The sequence below is a fragment of the Hemitrygon akajei genome, chromosome 2 (assembly GCF_048418815.1).
Source record: "Hemitrygon akajei chromosome 2, sHemAka1.3, whole genome shotgun sequence".
Classification (NCBI taxonomy): domain Eukaryota; kingdom Metazoa; phylum Chordata; class Chondrichthyes; order Myliobatiformes; family Dasyatidae; genus Hemitrygon; species Hemitrygon akajei.
Window position 1 is genome coordinate 17,989,243 of NC_133125.1, and position 20,863 is coordinate 18,010,105.

General features: G+C 42.7%; 1 long non-coding RNA gene across 1 annotated transcript in view; it reads left to right on the plus strand.

The window, feature by feature from the left end:
* The window catches only part of LOC140737253 (uncharacterized), a 31,652-nt gene extending 11,721 nt beyond the window's left edge, over window positions 1-19,931 (plus strand). Inside the window, exons 2-3 of the long non-coding RNA XR_012101091.1 lie at window positions 17,313-17,419; window positions 19,567-19,931. This is a non-coding gene — a long non-coding RNA (uncharacterized lncRNA). The remainder of the gene's footprint in view (window positions 1-17,312; window positions 17,420-19,566) is intronic.
* Window positions 19,932-20,863: the final 932 nt, after the last annotated feature.

Below are 20,863 nucleotides of genomic sequence, written 5' to 3' on the forward strand. Positions count from 1 at the left end.
CAGCCCTTGGTGGGGGCAGGCAGCATGTGTTGACAGACCACCCAGATCCTGCTCTCTCGCTCATCATCTTCTGCTGGGCGAAGATGGGAGTGGCTGTCTCACATTCTCTTTGGTTTCATGAATCTTCCCAGCTCACAGATTCCTCTGGGTTGACATCACGTTTACTGGCGTGTGTTCCGGGAGGAGCAGGAGCACCTAAGCAAGTCAGCATTCTGGAGGGTAGTGTCAAGCAGCAAGCCAGGATAAACGGCCCACCCATACCATAAAACAAGTAGCAGAACTTCCTGAGCCAGAATCAGGCCGGTGACTTCAGGTGGCCAACGACAATTGCTAACAGAAAAGCAAGAGACTGAAGATGCTCTAAGTCCAAAGTAGAAACAGGAAGTGTTTTAAATATTCAACAGAACAGGCAGTATCTGTGGGGAGAACAACAGGTTAATGTTTCAGGGCATCGGCCTAACAATTTTATTTATTTGCTCTTTCTGAGAGCATTCATTCAACAGTTCCTGACTTGGTAGTATTGACAGAATGGAACATACTTTATGGCCGTATTGTGTATAGTATATTGCCTTTCTCTCTCTTTCTCCCCCTCTTTCCCCCCTCTCTCTCCCTTTGCCTACCTCTCACCCTCTTTTTCTCTCTGTCTCTCTTTCTCTTCCCCTCTCTCCCTCTCACTCACTCTCTCCCCCTCCCCTCTCTTTCTTTCTTTTGTTCTCTCTCACCCTCTCTTTCTCTCCTCTCTCTCTGTCTCTCTTTCTCTCCCCCCTCTCTCCCTCTCACTCACTCTCTCCCCCTTCCGTCTCTCTCTTTCTTTTGTTCTCTCTCTCTCTCACCCTCTCTTCTCTCTGTCACTTTCCCTCTCTCTCTCACCCTCTCCTCTCTTTTCTCTCTCACTCTCCCCTCTCACTCTCTGTCTCTTTCTCTCTCCCTCTCTCACCCTCTCACTCTCTCTCTTACTCTTTCTCTCCCTCTCCCTCCCTCTCACACTCTCTCTGCCTGTCTCACTCTCCCCTCTCTCTCCCACTCTCTCTCTCTCACACACACACATATCCCATTTCTCTCTCTTTGTGTCTTTATGATCTCATAGCTGATACAATTCACACAGTTTTGACTCTCACCGGGCGTCCTGGGCTACGACACCTGACCAATTTCTGTGTATGACGGACCAGAAAATCTCTGCCCTGCAGCTGCTCCAAGTTCTATGATCACACTGGCTTCCTTTAGAACTCCAGTATTAACCAGCTCCTTTGAACAGGTGAACAGTCAGATGGCAGGAAGTGGCACTTTAATTCAAATGTGCAGATATTGTCATGACACCATCAAAACACCTTTGCAGTTTTAGGGCCTAAACAATGACAATTTTATTTCATTTTCAGTTCTGCTTTTAGATTGCCCAACAAGCAGCGGAGGTTCTCACAGGCACAGGTCCTCAAAATAATCATTAGCAACCTGTACATGAATATGTCCATCTAAACTCTGAGATATATCCTCCTCATCTGGCCTTAGATTTCCACCCCCACCTGGTTGCTGTATCACGGATCTACCATGTTCTGGCAGGAGTCTGTGCAAATATAACATATTTCTTTTTTGGGGGTCTTTAAGCATTTAATTTGAAATCGAGGTTAATGGCGTTAAACCTGATTCTGATTCTGATACTGATTTTGATTAGATTGCAGCCTGTGAAGAATATGGTAGTGCATAAACCAGACCATGGAATAAATAATGCAAATTTTATTTTTTGTACCAGACACGGGAGGTAGTAATAAAATAGATGTTGATAAAAATGTAGAATTTCGATTTATGTAACTGATGAGGTACTTGTTCAATATTGCACTGTTGAGTGCAGCTCTTGACCTAAAACGATTCTTTCACATAACAAGTAAAATAATTAAAAAGATAAAGACTTGTGAAAGATATATGCACATTTTCTGAGTATAGATTATTTTATCTGTTAATCCATAAGATCATAAGACCATAAGACATAGGAGCAGAATTAGGCCATTTGGCCGTTTGAATCTACTCTACTAGCTGATCATGGCTGCTTTATTTTCCCTCTCAACCCATTACTAATTAAGAATGTATCATCCTCAGCTTTAAATATACCCAATGACTTGGCTTCCATGATCATCCGTGGCAATGAATTCCACAGATTCACCGCCCTCTGGATAAAGTAAGGGGTTTCCAACCCTGGGTGCGTGGACCCCTCAGTTAATCATAAGGCTTCATGGCATTAAAAAAAAGGTTAGCAAATTCTGGAAAGAGATCCCTCCTCATCTCTGTTCTAAAGAGATGTCCTTCTATTCTGAGGCTGTGCCCTCTGGTCACAGACTCACCTACTATAGGAAGCATCCTCTCCACATTCACTCTATCTAGACCTCTCAATATTCGGTAGCTCTACCCGATTTGATTAATCTCTCCCCTCTGCCCCATTCTTCTAAACTCGTTGAGTACAACATCATTGCAAGTGCGTAGCAGAGACTTATCATCCTATCAATCAAAGCATCAACAGATGCTTCCCTCAGCCTTGCACAGTTGAATACAAGTTCATCAGTAGGAAGTGCCCACCCCAGCACGGCTTATAGAGATTGTCAATTCCTTTCAGGTTAGTTGCTGATTGGTATCTTTTGTGTGTTGCTACGATTATATTAGTGTTTTGTGGAGTTCTTCCAAGTTACTGAATTTGACCGAGTGTTTTGGCAAGTTTGCAATAATGTAGTCATGACCAGTCCTCTTCCTAAACAGTTCCTCGCAGTCATGGGGAGCTACCAGTCGACATTCTTCTTGGAATATTCCAGCCACAATGCACTTGGCCATTAAGAGGTATCAACTGACCACCCTGAGATCGTGATGATTCTCCCTCCGTAAGTTGATGCTTAGCAAAATCAACTCTGATGGATAGGGCATGTCATCTAGATCTCTCCCCAAACAGGTCCTTTACTCCCAGCTGAAGGAAGATCATCGAGCCCCTGGCGGGTGAAGGAAACGCTTCAAAGATAACATCAAAATCAGCCTGAAGGAATTCAGCATTACATCCGAAAACTGGGACAACATTTCACTCAAAGTTGTTCAAGAGGGAGCTGAGCTACAGGAGAATGACGTCTGCTTTGACGCAGACGGCAATCAGAGGCTGTGAAAGGAAAGACTGAACAACCAAAAGTCCCGACCACTAACCTCTGCCACCACTTCCATCTGCCCAAACTGCAGCAGAATATGTGGTTTCCAGATCGGCCTCTTTAGCCACCTGAGACTCGTCAATAGACAACCCCTTAGGAGATCAGCCCAAGTGATCACACTACTGGGGTCACCATGGAAACATGCAGATACTCAACAACAGCCAGCAAACGCCACACAGGGCAGTGACGTTAATGAGTAAGGAGATGAAGCTGGTATTTTGGCCATATCAGTGAGTGTCTTCATCTCTGGATGGAAAAGAAGAAAGATTTGGAGAAATATTATTTTTGTTTGTCACATGCACATGGAAATGTACAGTGAACTGCGTTATCTTACATCAAATCAAATCAGTGAGGAACATGCTGGGCAGCCCACAAGCGTCACTACACATTCCGGTGCCAATATAGCATGCCCACAACTCACTGATCCTAATTGGACATCTTTGGAATTTGGGAGGAAACCAGTGCACCCAGAGGAAACTCACATGGTAATGAGAAGAACGTACAAACTCCTTAACGAGAGAATCAGGAATCGAATTTTGATCTTATAGCTCGTGTTGTAAAGCACTGCACAGACTGTGCTGACTGACTATCAGGGCTTAATTAACTTAGCCTTGTATTTCTTTTTAGATATTTCTGTGACTTCTTGATTAAACTGTTTCAAATCAGGTATCTCTTCAAACCAAGAATAGCACTTTAAAAATAGTTTGTAAGATAATGCAGATCATTTGAATTAGTAAATGAATTATTTTCTTTACAATGGGTGGTGAGAGCCATCAGTAGATACAGGTTTGATTTCAACATTTAAAAGAAATGTTAGTGAGGCCAGAAATAGGAAGATTATACACTCTAACACACGGCTAAGGAGTTGGTGTCAGAGTGAAGGCATAAGATTTTTGGATCATTGGGCTCTCTTCCAGGGAAGGTGGGACTTATTCAGAAAAGGCACTTTGCACTGAACTGGAAGGGGTCTAATATGCTGGCAGGAAAGTTTGCTGGTGCTGCACAGTGGGGCTATAGAGTTACGGGGGGTGGGGGAATCAGTGCCAGAATAGAGAGTGGAGAGGTTTGAGGAGTCAGATGTTGTTAAGGCCTCAGGCAAAGTTAAGAATCAAAAGGTTGAGCACGGTGTGACTAGCGTCCTGAGCTGTGTATATTTCAATGTGAGAAGTATCATAGGAAAAGTGAATGAGCTCAGGGCATGGATCAACACCTGGAATTATGATATTATCGCCATTAGTGAGATTTGGTTGCGGAGGGGTGGAATGGGGGGGAAGGCAGGACTGGCGGCTCAATATTCCAGAGTTCCATTGTTTTAGATGCAGCAGAGTGGGAGGGATTAAAGGAAGAGGGGTGGCCTTACTAATTGGGGAAATGACACAGCAGTGCTCAGTGACGACAGACTAGGGAACTCATCTAGAGAGGAATTATGTGTGGAACTGAGAAATAAGAAAGGTATAACCACATTAGTGGGGCTTTATGACAGGCCACTGAACAGCCCACAGGAATTAGAGGAACAAATTAGTACAGAGATCGCAGACTGTTGCAAGAAATATAAGGTTGTTATAGTAGGTGATTTTAACTTTCCACATATTGATTGGGACACCCATATTGTAAAAGGACCAGATGGGATAGAATTGTCAAATGTGTTCAAGAAAGTTTCCTTAATCAGTGCGTAGAAGTCTAATGAGAGTTTGTGTGATAACTTTATCTGCTGTTAGGAAATGAGACAGGGCAGGTGACAGAAGTTTGTGTAGGGGAACACTTTGCATCCAGTGACCACAATGCCATTAGTTTCAAAGTAAATATGCAAAAAGGTAGGTCTCGTCCGTGGGTTGCGATCCTAAACTGGAGAAAGGCCAACTTTGATGGTGTCAGAAATGGTGTGGCAAGTGTGGATTTTGACAGGCTATTTTATGGCAAAGGTATACTTGATAAGTGGGAGGATTTCAAAACTGAAATTTTGAGAGTACAAAGCTTCTATATGTCTGTAAGAATAAAAGGTAAACATACCAAGTGTATGAAACCATGGTTTTCAAGAGATATTGAGGCCCAGGTTAAGGGAAAAAAGGAGCTGCATTGCAGGTAGAAGCAGGTTTGAACAAATGAGGTGCTTATGGAGTACAAGAAATATAAGAGAACAATTAAGAAAAAAATCAGGAAAACTAAAAGAAGGCATGAGATTGCCCTAACAGACAAGGTGAAGGAAAACAGACAGACATACTTTATTGATCCTGAGGGAAACTGGGTTTCATTACAGTCGCACCAACCAAGTATAGTGTAGAAATATAGCAATATAAAACCATAAATAATTAAATAATAATAAGTTAATTATGCCAAGTGGAAATAAGTCCAGGATCAGCCTATTGGCTCAGGGTGTCTGACACTCCGAGGGAGGAGTTGTAAAGTCTGATGGCCACAGGCAGGAATGACTTCCTATGACGCTCAGTGTTGCATCTCGGTGGAATGAGTCTCTGGCTGAACGTACTCCTGTGCCTAACCAGTACATTATGGAGTGGATGGGAGTCATTGTCCACGATGGCATGAACCCTAAGGGATTCTACAGAAATACTGAGAGCTAAAAAATTGCAAAATGACCAATTTGTTCCTCTGGAAGATCAGATTAGTAATCCATCTGTGGAGCCAAAAGAGGTGGGGAAGATCTTGAATAATTTTTTTGCATCTGTATTTACTCAGTAGATGGACACTGTCTATCGAAGTGAGGCAATGCGGCTCAACTTCATGGGCCCTATACAGATTACAGAGGAGGAGGTCTTTGCAGTCCTGAGGCAAATCAGAGTGGATAAATTCCCAGGGCCTGACAAGGTGTCCCCTCAGACCCTACAGGAGGCAAGTGGAGTAATTGCCTAGCAGACAGTTAAATCATCCTTAGTGACAGGAGAGGTATTAGAGAATGTTGTTCTACTGTTAAGAAAGGATCTAAACATAAACCAGGAAATTCTAGGCCGGTGAGTCTGACATCACTAGTGGAACAGTTACTGGAAGGGACTGGATGTATAAGAATCTGGATAGACATGAATTGATTAAGGATATTCAGCTTGGCTTCATGCATGCTAAGTCATGTCTAATCAATCTTACAGAGTTTTTCAAGGAAGTTACCAGGAAAGTCAATGAAGGGAAACATAGAAACATAGAAAATAGGTGCAGGAGTAGGCCATTCGGTCCTTCGAGCCTGCACCACCATTCAGTATGATCATGGCTGATCATCCAACTCAGAACCCTGTACCTGCTTTCTCTCCATACCCACTGATTCCTTTAGCCACAAGGGCCATATCTAACTTCTCCTTAAATATAGCTAATGAACCGGACTCAACTGTTTCCTGTGGCAGAGAATTCCACATATTCACCACTCTCTGTGTGAAGAAGTTTTTCCTCATCTCGGTCATAAAAGGCTTCCCCTTTATCCTTAAACTGTGACCCCTCATTCTGGACTTCCCCAACATCAGAAACAATCTCCCTGCATCTAGCCTGTCCAATCCCTTTAGAATTTTATATGTTTCAATAAGATCCCCCCTCAATCTTCTAAATTCCAGTGAGTATAAGCCTAGACGATCCAGTCTTTCTTCATATGAAAGTCCTGCCATCCCAGGAATGAATCTGGTGAACCTTCTCTGTACTCCCTCTCTGGCAAGAATGTCTTTCCTCAGATTAGGGGACCAAAACTGCACACAATATTCGAGGTGTGGTCTCACTAAGGGCTTGTACAACTGCAGTAGAACCTCCCTGCTTCTGTACTCAAATCCTTTTGCTGTGAATGCCGTGGATGGCAGTGGATGTTGTCCACATGGGCTTTAGTAAGGCATTTGACAAGGTGCCGCATGGGAGTCTGGTCGAGAAGTTTCAGTCACCTGGCATTCAGGATGAGGTAGTAAATTGGATTAGACATCGGCTTTGTGGGAGAAGCCAGAGAGTGGTGGTAGATGGTTGCCTCTCTGACTGGAGGCCTGTGACCAGTGGAGTGCCCCAGGGATTGGTCCATTGTTGTTTGTCATCCATGTCAACAATCTGGATGATAAAGTGGTTAACTGGATCAGTAAATTTGCAGATGACACCAAGATTGGGGGGTGTAGTGGACAGTGAGGAAAGCTATCATGGATTACAGAGGGATCTGTATCAGCTGAAAAAATGGGCTGAAAAAAAGATGCAATTTAATAGAGGCAAGTGTGAGGCTTTGCACTTCAGTAGGACCAACCAGGGTGGGTCTTACACAGTGTGGTAGAACAAAGGGATCTCAGAGTACAGGTCCATAATTCATTGCAAGTGGTGTCACAGGTAGGTATGGTCATAAAGAGAGCAGATGGCACATTGGCCTTTGTAAATCAAAGTACTGAGTACAGGAAATGGGATGTTATGTTGAAGTTGTATAAGACTGTGGGGAGGCCTAATTTAGAGTATTGCTTGCAGTTTTGGTCAGCTACCTACAGGAAAGATATTAATAAAAACGTACAGAGAAAATTTACAAGGATATTTCTGGCTCTGGAGGACCTGAAGTATAAAGAAAGATTGAATAGGCTTGGGCTTTATTCCTTAGAACATAGAAAGGAGATTTGATAAAGGTATTCAAAATTATGAGGAATATAGATAGGGTAAATTCAAGCAGGCTTTTTCCACTGAGGTCATGGGTTAAGGATGAAAGGTGAAAAGTTTAAGGGGAGCATTGCAGGCAGGTTTACTGGAGCTGTCATGAGTGGTTTAAACTAATTTGGCTGAGGTATGGGAACCAGTGTTACAGAGCTGAGTACGAGCCAGCAGGTTTACAAGTAGACGATGGGTGTAACATGAATTTAACGAAGGACAAGCCAATGATTGGGTACAAATGCAGATAGAAAAAACAGTTAAATTGTACCACACATGCAAAATTCAAAAGGGTGAAGCATGCAGGACTCTAATGCATGTAGTATTTGAAATAAAGTGGACAAAATTATGGCACAATTAGAGACTGGTCAGTATGACATTGTGGGGATCACTGAGCTGTGGCCGAAAGAAGGCCATAGTTGGGAGCTTAACATCAGAGGATATACTTTGTATGGAAAGGACAGGCAGGAAGGCATAGGCAGTCGTGTGGCTCAGTTGATAAAAGATGGAATTACATATTTAGAAAGAGGTGGCATAGGGTCAGAGAATGCTGAGTCTTTGTGGGTGGAGTTAAGAAATTGCAAGGGTAAAGAAAAACATTATGAGAATCATATACAGCCTTCCAAATAGTAGCCAAGATGTGGGGTTGAAATTGCAAAGGGAGCTGGAAAAGACATGTAATAAGGGTAATGTCACAATTGTGATGGGGGACTTCAATATGCAAGGGGATTGGGAAAATCAGGTTGCTGTCAGATCACAAGAGGGAATTTGTAGAACACCTACAAGATGGCTTTTTAGAGCAGCTTGTGCTTGAGCCTGTTCAGGGAAATGTTATCTCAGATGAGGTATTGTGATAATAAGCCAGATCTTATTAAGGGGGCTGATGTAAAAGAACCCTTAGGAGGCAGTGATCATAATATGATTGAATTCATACTGCAATTTGAGAGCGAGAAGCATATGTCACGTGTATGAGTGTCGCATTGGAATAAAAGGAATTACAGAGGCATGAACGAGGAGCTTTCCCAGGTGGATTGGAGGAGGATACTGGCGGCGATGACAGCAGAGTAAGATGGCTGAAGTTTCTGGGAACACTTCATAAAGTGCAAGATAGATAGTTCCCATGAAAGAAGTTCTCAAATGGCAGGAGTAGCCGACTGTGGTTGACAAGGGAAGTTAAAGACTGCATAAAAGCCAAGGGCATATAAGGTAGCAAAAGTGAGCGGGAAGTTGGATGATTGGGAAGCTTTTAAAATCTAACAAAAGGCAACTAAAAAAGCTATAAAAAGGGAAAGATAAAATATGAGGGCAAACTAGTCAATACTATAAAGCAGGATACTAAAAGTTTTTTTTTCAGTTATATGAAGAGTAAAGGAGAGGTGAGAGTTGATATTAGACCACTGGAAAATTATGCTGGTGATGTAGTAATGGGGGACAAAGAAATGGCAGATGAACTTAAGGGGACCTTTGCAATAGTCTTCACTGTGGAAAACACTAGCAATGTTCCAGAGGTCCTGATTGTCAGGGAGCAGGACTGGACCAGATGGACTACATCCTAGACTCCTGAGAGAGGTTGCTGATGAGATAACAGATGTATTGGTCATGATCTTTCAAGAATTACTTGATTCTGGCATGGTCACAGAGGACTGGAAGAATGAAAATATCACTCCACAATTTAAGAAAGTAGGACGGCAAAAGGAAGGAAATTGGGGCCGATTAGCCTCACCTCGGTGGATGGGAAAGTGTTGGAGTTTATTATTAAGGATGAGGTTTCAGGGTTCTTGATAAAATAAGTCAAAGTCAGCATGGTTTCTGTAAAGGGAAATCATGCCTGACAAATCTGTTAGAGTTCTTCAAGGAAGTAACAAACAGGGTGGACAAAGGAGAGACAGTGGATGTCATTTACTTGGATTTTCTGAAGGCAGTTAATAAGGTGTCACACATGTGGTTGCTTAACAAAATAAAATCCAATGGGATTATAGGAAAGATACTGGCATGGATAGAGGAATGGCTGACAGTCAGGAGGCAGCAAGTGAGAATAAAGGGGACATTTTCTGGTTGGCTGCTGTGATGAGTGGTGTTCCTCAGGGGTCAGTATGGGGACCGCTACTTTTCACATTGCTTGTCAATGATTTGGATGATGGAATTGATGGCTTTGTGGCAAAGTTTGCAAATGATACAAAGATAGGTGAAGGGTAGGTAGTGCTGAGGAAGCAATGCAATTGCAGCAGCCAAATTGGAAGAACGGGCAAAAAAGTGGCAGATGGAATACAGTGTTGGGAAATGTATGATAATGGATTTTGGTAAAAGGAACAATAATGCGGACTATTATCTAAATGGGGAGAAGGTTCAAACATCAGAAGTGCAGAGGGACTTTGGAGTCCTCGTGCAAGATTCCCAGAAGGTTAATTTACAAGTTGAGTCTGTGGTAAAGAAGGTGTCACAAGGATTGTTATTGCATTCTTACAAAATGCAATAGTATATACAACAGTTCATCTCTGTGCGACAGGAGAACACACATCAGAGTACAATAGTCTCTGCTTTATTATTTTATTCATTATTATTGCACATTACTAAATTATTATTGTGTATATTATTGTCTTGTACTTTATTATTAGTTAAGTCTGCACACTGCTAAATGTGTTTTTAAATGTTGCTGCTGTAATGAAAGAATTTCCCACTCATGATCAATAAAGTACTTATTATTATGATTAATGTTTCCTGTGGTGGTGGTATCCTGAACTAGCTTCAATATTGAGGGGCGACCCTTTTAGAATGGAGGTAAAAAGCAATATTTTTAGCCAGAGAGTGATGAATCTGTGGAATGCTCTGCCACAAACTGTGGTGGAAGCCAAGTCCGTGGCTATATTAAAATTGGAAGTTGATAGTTTCCTGATTGGTCAGGACATCAAAGGATATGGTGAGAAGGTAGGTGCATGGGGTTAAGTGGGATCCAGGATCAGCCAGGATGGAATGGCAGAGCAGTCTCGATGGGCTGAATGGCCTAATTCTGCTCCTATATCTTATACTCTTATGGTCTAACATAAGGGGAAACTTCTTTACTCAGAAGTTGGTGAATGAGCCTCCAGCACAAGTGATACCCACAAGCTCGATTTCAATGTTTAAGTGAGGTTTGGATAGGTACATGGATGGTAGGGGAATGTAGGGCTAATTTTCCCAGTGCAGATTGACAGAAAAAGTCGGTTTAAATGTTTTAAGCAAGGACTGAGAAGTCTGAAAAGTGTGTTTCTAAGCTATCCTTTTCTATGATTCTATGACTGAATAGATGTTACTGTTTGCCAGTGTCATAATTGTAAAAAGTTATCCAAAATTTATCTAAGTCTACAATGGACTCTTGACCGTCTTGTTAAGTGGTCCAGACAAAAGTGAATTGAATTTAACTTGGACAAGTGCAAGGTGTTGTACTTTGGAAAAGTAAACCAAGCCAAAACTTCCACAGTAAACAGTTGGGTTGTGTTATAGGTGTAGGCCTCCGTTAGTCTCGATAGACCATGGATTTGCACCTTGGAAAGTTTCCAAGGCGCAACCCTGGGCAAGGATATTTTTATGGAAGACCAGCAGTTGCCCAAGCTGCAAGTCTCCCCTCTCCACGCCACCGATGTTGTCCAAGGGAAGGGCATTATGTGTTATAGAACAGAGGGCTCTAGCAGTATGCTCTAGTTCCTTTAACCTGGAGCCACAGGTTACTGAAGGCTTTTTGCATGCTTGCCTTTTGTCAGTCAAGGCACTGAGTACAAAAATTGTGACATCACGTTGCAGACTATTAAGACAATGATGAGACCAGATTTACAATACTGTGCATTGTTTTTGTCAGCTGAGTACAGGAAGGATACCATTAAGCTGGAAAGGGTGCAGAAAAGATTGATGATGATTGATTAGCAGGGCTGGAGGCCTTGTAAATGGCAGGTGAGTCCAAGGCTGGAGGGGATAGGTTTAAGTGACAGGGAAAAAAATGTAAAAGGGATCTAAACAGCAACTTTTTCACACAGGCATATGGAACAAACTGCGAGAGGAAGTGGTAGGGATGACTACAAATACAACATGTAAGACATCTAAGCAGATAGATGGATTAGAAAGGTTTAGAGTGAGATGGGCTAAATGTAGAAAAATGGGATGAGCTGAAGTAGACAACTGTGGCATGTCGTATGACAGAGACAAACATCATCTCATGGTCATGATTGCTCTTCACAAATTAGATAGATAGATAGATAGATAGATACTTTATTCATCCCCATGGGGAAATTCAACTTTTTTCCAATGTCCCATACACTTGTTGTAGCAAAACTAATTACATACAATACTTAACTCAGTAAAAAATATGATATGCATCTAAATCACTATCTCAAAAAGCATTAATAATAGCTTTTAAAAAGTTCTTAAGTCCTGGCGGTAGAATTGTAAAGCCTAATGGCATTGGGGAGTATTGACCTCTTCATCCTGTCTGAGGAGCATTGCATCGATAGTAACTTGTCGCTGAAACTGCTTCTCTGTCTCTGGATGGTGCTATGTAGAGGATGTTCAGAGTTATCCATAATTGACCGTAGCCTACTCAGCGCTCTTCGCTCAGCTACCGATGTTAAACTCTCCAGTACTTTGCCCACGACAGAGCCCGCCTTCCTTACCAGCTTATTAAGACGTGAGGCGTCCCTCTTCTTAATGCTTCCTCCCCAACACGCCACCACAAAGAAGAGGGCGCTCTCCACAACTGACCTATAGAACATCTTCAGCATCTCACTACAGACATTTAATGACGCCAACCTTCTTAGGAAGTACAGTCGACTCTGTGCCTTCCTGCACAAGGCATCTGTGTTGGCAGTCCAGTCTAGCTTCTCGTCTAACTGTACTCCCAGATACTTGTAGGTCTTAACCTGCTCCACACATTCTCCATTAATGATCACTGGCTCCATATGAGGCCTAGATCTCCTAAAGTCCACCACCATCTCCTTGGTCTTGGTGATATTGAGACGCAGGTAGTTTGAGTTGCACCATATCACAAAGTCCTGTATCAGTTTCCTATACTCCTCCTCCTGTCCATTCCTGACACACCCCACTATGGCCGTGTCATCAGCGAACTTCTGCACATGGCAGGACTCCGAGTTATATTGGAAGTCTGATGTGTACAGGGTGAACAGGACCGGAGAGAGTACAGTTCCCTGTGGCGCCCCTGTGCTGCTGACCACCGTGTCAGACCTACAGTCTCCCAACCGCACATACTGAGGTCTATCTGTCAAGTAGTCCACTATCCAATCCACCATGTGAGAGTCTACTCCCATCTCCGTTAGTTTGTGCCTTAAGATCTTGGGCTGGATGGTGTTAAAGGCACTAGAGAAGTCAAGGAATGTAATCCTCACAGCACAACTGACCCCCTCTAGGTGAGAGAGTGATTTGTGCAGCAAATACGTGATAGCATCCTCCACTTCCACCTTCTCCTTATACGCAAACTGAAGAGGATCCTGGGCGTGCCTGGTTTGTGGCCTCAGATTCTGTATTATCAGCCGCTCCATGGTCTTCATCACGTGCGACGTCAAGGCAACAGGTCTGAAGTCATTCAACTCCTTTGGTTGTGGTTTCTTCGGTACCGGGACAATACAGGATGTTTTCCATTGTCTGGGTACTCTTCTCTGCTCCAGGCTCATGTTGAAGATGCGCTGTAGTGGTTCTCCCAGCTCAGTCGCACAGGCCCTCAGTAATCGTGGGGAAACTCCATCCGGTCCAGCCGCCTTGCTGGTACAGATCTTCCTCAGTTGACCTTCCACCTGTGCAGCCGTAATCCTGGACGTGGGCAAGGTCTCCTGTGAGTGGCTATTTTCCTGTGAAGGAAGTAAGCCTGGTGTGGATTTCTGCGGTGAGGATGAGATTGAGCTGTCGAACCTGTTGAAGAAGTTGTTCAGCTGGTTCGCTTTCTCCACATCTACCATTATTCTACCATTGCCATTGCATTCTTCTGGGCAGTGTCTTTACAAGACAACACTCTTCAGAGATTGTCTGCCTGGCATCAGTGGTTGCATAACCAGGACTTGAGATATGCACCAGCTGCCCCCATGGCTTTATGTGACCCTGATTTGAGGGCTAAGCAGGTGCTACACCTTACCCTGCAGGCTAGTAGAGGGAAAGAGCTTCTTACAGCTGCTCTGCTAGAGACGTATCTCCATCCTGCCACCCAACATAAACAGACAAAGACAGAATAAACAAGCAATGTGCAAAAATAATATTGAGAACGTGAGTTGTAAAAAGTCCTTGAAAGTAAGTCTATAGGTTAGAGAATCAGTTCAGAGTTGAGGTGATTGAAGATAACCACACTGGTTCAGGAGCGTGATAGTTTAGGGCTAAATTTTATTTATTTCTTTATTGAGATACAGCATGGAATGGGCCCTCCAATACACACTACCCAGAAATCCTCCGTATTAATCCTAGCCTAATCACGGGACAATTTACAAAGGAAAATTAACCAACTAGTTGCTACATCTTTGGACTGTGGGAGGAAATCGGAACACACAGAGCAAACCCACGTGGTCACAGGGAGAACATACAAACTCTTTATAAGCAGTGGAAGGAATAGGGCCCAGGTCGCCTTTACTGAAAAACGTTGTGCTAACACTATGCTACTGTTCTGCCCTATTATTCAGGAATAGTGGTTCCTGAATCTAGTGATGTGGGTCTTAAGGATTCTGTACCTCCTGACCGATGGTAGTGGATGGTACTGGAAATTAGGCACATTGCTGCCATGCTAAAAAGGATGTGATCACCCCTCTCAAACGCTGACGAGGTAATGCTTAAGCTTCTATTTCGTGCAGACAGCTGAGGGAGATAAACATCAAAGGGTTTAATTGTTATATTATATTGTTTCCAATTTACCTAAATGGTTTACTGTGTGGCTCAACCAGCTTTCAAATTAAATCCACATCTGGAGGAAATAGAACTACAACCATTCTAAAATGTTGTATGGAATCTCAATTGTGAAGTAAATCTGTTGAAGGAAACTATCATCTGTTCTATTTTAGTTATCGTTCAGTTTGCTTCTAAAATTGGAATGCTTACTGTGTAATCTTTTCTCTGTGACATCTGTAATCGTTACATGGTGCAAACATCAAAAGTTAATTCATACTAAGATCATTTTGTAAGTGTCAATATAAAGGCAGATTGGTGGATGCAGAGAGGATCCAGGAGAATTTGGAATTAAGGTTCACTGGTTACGCATAATGATTAACCCCTTTTAACACAGAGGCAAATGTTTCTCTCTCACTGGGTCATGAGTGTTGGAACTTTCTTCAGAACAAGCAGTCCTTGAATATTTTTAAGATGAGGTACATTGATTCTTGATTAGCAAGGTTGCCATGGATAAAAAAGCATGGAGGCATGAGATTATAATTAGCTCAGCTAAGACCTTGTTAAGTGCAGAAGCAGATTCTTCTGATTATATGTCAGTTCAGGTAGCTGCAGAGGGATCTTCACAATATGTTCCTAGCCGGCTCCCAAACCCACAACTCTGTCCTTCCCAGCTTTCCTTCAGCAGGAGGTTTCCTGCCATTCAATGATCTCGGTCCACGGACACACACTGATACGGCCTTGCCTGTCAATGCGGTAGAGCTGTCAGTCCACTGGCATGAAGGACCAGAGGTTTCGGGTCCAACAGTGTGATCCAATGGTCCTTCCGCAGCAGTGCAGCTAAGCAGCAAATAGCCAGCCTGTGGGCAAATTGAGAAGTTGGTGATTTCAAAGTTGCAAGTACATTAATTATCAAAGTATGCATAAATCATACATCTAGGCGATTTGTCCGCTTTCAAATGGCCACAAAGCAAGAAACCCGAAAAAGACCGACAAACACCCAATGCACAGTGAGATAAAGACACATTGTGCAAACAATAACGGCAAGCAACAGCATTCAGAACGAAAGTGAGTCCATAGACACAAATCCTGGAGCAGCCCCACAGCCTCAGCCTCAATTCAACACAATTCACGTTGACCTAAAAACCAACATCAAATCACCACCAAAACCTGAAAGATGTAACCATAAATGTCAGTCAACTGGTCAAACAAGTCCAACAAAATCCTTTAATGGTGAATATTTACTTATTTTGGGTGTGTGTAGTGTGTTCAGGGAGGGGGTCATACCTCTGGTGAAGGGGCTTGTCATGTCCATTCTGGGGCAGCTCACTCACCTTTGAAATTCATTGGAATTTGTTGCCACAGGTGGCTGTGGAGGACGAGTCATCGGGTATAGTGAAAGAGGAGTTTGATTCATTTCTGATTAGTCAGGGCATGAAGGATTAAGGGGAGAAGACAGGAGATTGGGACAGAGAAGGAAATGGATCAGCCATGATGAAATAACAGAGAGCAGGCTCAATGGGCCAAATGGCTTAATTCTTCTCCTATATCTTATAGCCTTACAGCCTCTGGGCCCCACTAGACACTCAGCTCTCACCTGTGGCGCCAAGTAACGGTGTGCATGCGACAGTGACCATACCCCATTACACCACTTCAACAGGCAGGCTAAACCAGTTGAGGGTGGCCAGCAGGCCTGATAGCTCAGTGAGAGAGGGGCATGCCTGTCCTAGCACGTGAAGTCGACTCTGGTGGACTGGGCGGGTGAGATCAACACAGTCAGGAAGATAGCTCTGCAATGCTTCATGGAGGGAGAAGGGCATGTGAAAACACAGAAGAAATCATAGTCATCCACTGTAGTCTTCACTAGTTTGTGAAGACTACTCATTCCACTGGACCTGGACTTCAGTTTCGAGAGAGTGGAACTGCCCCAGTGCAACAGCTTTTCCACTTTAAAAAAACTCTCCTGCGTAGGTCTCCTGTCATTGTTGGATACCATGCACAACTAGCAATTTCTTCATTTACATATTTTAAAATACAATGTGTATTTAATATTTCAGTCATATTTGAGTAATATTGTAGATATATTGTTTGATTAGGCATTCTCTGTTGTTCACCTAATTCATTACAGGTTATTTGTAAAAGTATGCCAATGGCATATGTCATTAAACCACCACTTCCCAAGTGTGCTCCTTACTAAAGTAAAAAATGAACTAAGCAAACATTTTTCCCAGCTCTGTGTTTTTCTTTCAATTATTTAGATGTTTCAGAGTTACAAAACATAATAGTAGAAACAAGGAAGTTTTAAACAAGCACGAGATGACTATCTATCTGTTGAAACTCAGTGAGACCTTTAAGTTGAATTAAAAAACGCAGCGAGAAATGGCTGAGTAGAAAAAACAGCGCAGCATGTGCTTCTTTGGGAAGGGACAGAAAAAGTTGAGTTAAAGAAAGAGGCAGAAGACTGAAGAATTCATGGGTTCATAAACAGTGAGTACTGGATGATAATAATAAACATAATAGCTGAAATGGCTGGCTATGTTGTAAAGATATATGCTTTGATTTGCACGAGGGATAACTGGATATTGTATACTGTGGAAATGTACTTTACTTGTAGTAACAAAATGGCATTTTTTATCCGTAACAAAATGGAACCTGTATTGTACCAGAGTGCTTTGCTAACAGAGTTCATGCAACATTATGCAGATGGAGCCTAAGACCTTGACAAACTGCAGACCAGCAGATGTTACTGGAAGAATGCCAAGTACAATGATTAAACAGAAGAGTAGGATGCACCCCTTTCTTGAACAGAGGTATGATAATGGTGTATAAAGGCGTGACTATGCTGTTTATTATTTTTAGAGGCTATCATCGGCTTTTGTGTGGTGATGTTTTCCTTTTCCTGCAAGTAAAATGAAAGTACTAATGATTGAAGTTCATTCACTTGAGTTATTTGTTGCTTGTTATGGGGCATAGTGAAAAGGTGCTTGACAATACTGAGTGAACTGAACAGTAATTTGAAGCAAATGAAATAGTTAATGAAAAGCCAGTGCCAGTTTTGTTGAATATATCGGGTGGAAAAGCATACAATTTGTTTAGAAGTTTTATCGCTCCAACCAAATCAGCCGAAATGAACTTTGCTGAATTTGTGAAAGCAATGTAGGAACATTTAGAACCAAAACATAACCAGAATCAAAAGGAAGGAGTATCCATTTCAGAGTGCATGGATGAATTGAATTGAAGAGATTGTCTGAACATTGTCAGTTTAGTGATGGACTTAATGATTCACTTTGTGATCGTTTCCTTTGTGGAATTTTACAAGGAAACATTCAAAAACAGCTACTAACTGAAGCACAACTCACATTTAAAAGAGAAGTTGAAATTGCTGTATCAATGGAAACAGCAGAGCTGCAATTGAGTTGCAGTCAGGTATGAAAGTGAACATGAACAAAATTGCAATATCAAAACAGAAACCTGCCTGGCCAAACAAATTGTGTTACTGTTGTGGCAGGGTGCACTTACGCCAGACCAATGCAGGTTTCAAGGCAAAACTTGCAAAGAAAAACAACAAAATAGGACACATACAATGAGCATGTTGGTCAGACAAAAACAAACGGACTGCACAGAGAAAAGAAAAAGCTAAGATAGTCAAGTTGTAGTTTCAAAATAAGCACTAATCTGCTCTTGATGGCAAATCTGATAATCATGAGCGTGACACAGATCTGCGTAGTTTTGAGATTTACAATGTGATAGCTAACAACAGACAAATAATATGGCTCCCACTAGAAGTGAACAGAAAATTGATTAAAATGGAATTAGGCACAGACTTGGCTGTTCCAATCAGTCCATAAAATGAGTGTGAATGACATTTCAAAGACACTGAACTGAAACCTGCAAATATCTAACTAAGATCTTATACTGGAGAAAAGATAACGCCTGTGGGAATGACATTTGTAACAGTAAAATACAACAACCTAGCAGCCACATTGGGGTTGTATGTGGTAAAAACAGGAGGGCCAGTATTGCAGAGTCATGGCTGGCCAGTACAACTACATCTTGATTGGAGATCCATCGACCATTTGCATGCCACAACCCCTGCAACAGAGTCAAATGAAAGCCAATTAAGAAAGTTACTGGATGATGTCACAGCAGTGCTCAAGGATGGCATTGGAAAATTCATATATATCAAGGGTAAAATGATGTTAGATGAAAATGCCACACCAAAGTTTTATAAGGTCTGTCTTTTTCCTTATACCATCCATGATAAAGTAGCCGGTGAGCCAGATCACATGGAGGGCAAAGGAGTTCTTTCCAATGTTGAGTAGAGCACTTCAGCGTCACCAGTGTTCCCTGTAGCTGAGAAGAATGGGTCTGTCAGGATCCGTGGTGAGTTTAAGGACATATTCAACCCAGTACTGAAAGAAGATCAATACCCTCTGCCCAGGATAGAGGATATCTTTGCAAGCCTTTCTCTAGGGAAACACTTCAGCAAAGTGGACTTAGCTGAGGCCTACCTACAGATGGAGGTGGAAGAAGAGTCCAAAGTGTTTGTCACCATAAACACTCATGAAGGGCTTTGTCATTATAATAGGTTTATTTTTGGAGTAGCACCTGCACTCTGGCAGAAAACTACAGTCCGGGTGCAGCAAGGCTGCCCTGGCACTCAGTGTTACCTGAATGACATTATTGCTACCGGTAAGGATGCCAAGGAACATCTCCGAAATCTCAAGACCATGTTAAAAAACATTAGAAGATTATGGGCTCAGAACATGATGCAACAAGGGTGAATTCTTTAAACCAAGCATCACTTGCCGTGGTCACACCATTGACACACAAGGATTACACTGGTGTGGTGAAGGGGCAGAGCTTAGGATGACGGCACCTAACGGCGACTCCTTTGCATGCATCTTCAGAAACAGTTCTATTTCTATCTTTGATATCTCTCTTTTTCCCTTTCAAGGTTCTTTTAAAGACCATGATCTGGAGTTGCACGCCGATTTACGTTCTTTGCGGAAATGGGACCCACTCTCAGGGCCTCATGACCAGCTGCTTTTTGATATGCCAAGGATGTGGCCTGGAACACTAGCGCGCCTTCAGGGTGCTGGACTCTCGTGGCTCTGGAGAGATGGGCTGATCCAATGCTGGTGCCGTCAACTGATGTGTCGTGGGAGCACATGAAAGATCGAAAGCAGCGAGCTTTCTGATGACTATGTCCCCAGAGACCCGAATTCTTTGGGCATAGAGCTCAGGAAAAGTGACGCAACAGACTTTTAACACCATAAATCAGAGAGTTGTTTTGTTAAATCTCCCCTCTCGCTGTGAAACGGAGACACCTGTTTTTCCCTTATTAGGGAGAGAGAGCGCTTGTGATATGTCAAATGACCAGGTGAACGCGAAGTCTTTGGGGTACCACAAGTCCGTGTCTTTATTGATGCTTTGCTGCACGCTTTAGTGCTCGGTGGAGGGTGCCAATGCTTTCTTTGCTGGTCGGGGAGGGGGGTTGTTGCTTTGCTGTTGCTTGCGCATGGGAGGAGGAGATGGGGGGGATCTTTGGTGTTGTAACATTTAACTGTTAATCATTCTTTGGGGCACTCTGTTTTTGTGGATATTTGTGAAGAAAAAGAATTTCAGGTGGTATATTTTGTACATTTCTCTGGCATTAAATGTACCTATTGCCCTATTGAGAAAATTCCAGCGGTGGTGAATGCCCTCAAGCCAAAGGACATGTCGCAGTTGTGGTCCCTTTTATTACTATAACAGGCTCCTGACAGATCTCCCCAGTGTGAGATGTCTCTTGAACTCATTACTACAGATCAGGAAGAAATGGCAATGGACGAAGCAGTGTGCGGAGGCTTTCCAAAAGACAAAGGAAATGGTGACATCAAACACTGCACTCGCGCATCATTAGACTGGTTTGCTGAGTAAAGCATTTCAACCATTACTTGTACGAGAGCGAGTTTACCCTCATTACTGATCATCAACCACAAGCGCCCATTTTCAGTCCACAGAGGGGTGATCAAACAGCAGCAGCACAAATGCAGAGATGGGCTCTGTTTCTCGGAGGTCACGATCACAAGACTGAATATAAGAGGACAACAAATCATGGAAATGCTGATGGATTATCCTGTTTACCCTCGAAAAGGAAGTACCAGAAAAAGTTGTAACGGAGGACACTTCTCTAGGTGTATTCTCCCTAATGCAAACCAAAAGTCTCCCCATTCCAGCAGAGAGGATCCAAAGGGAAACCAGAAAAGACC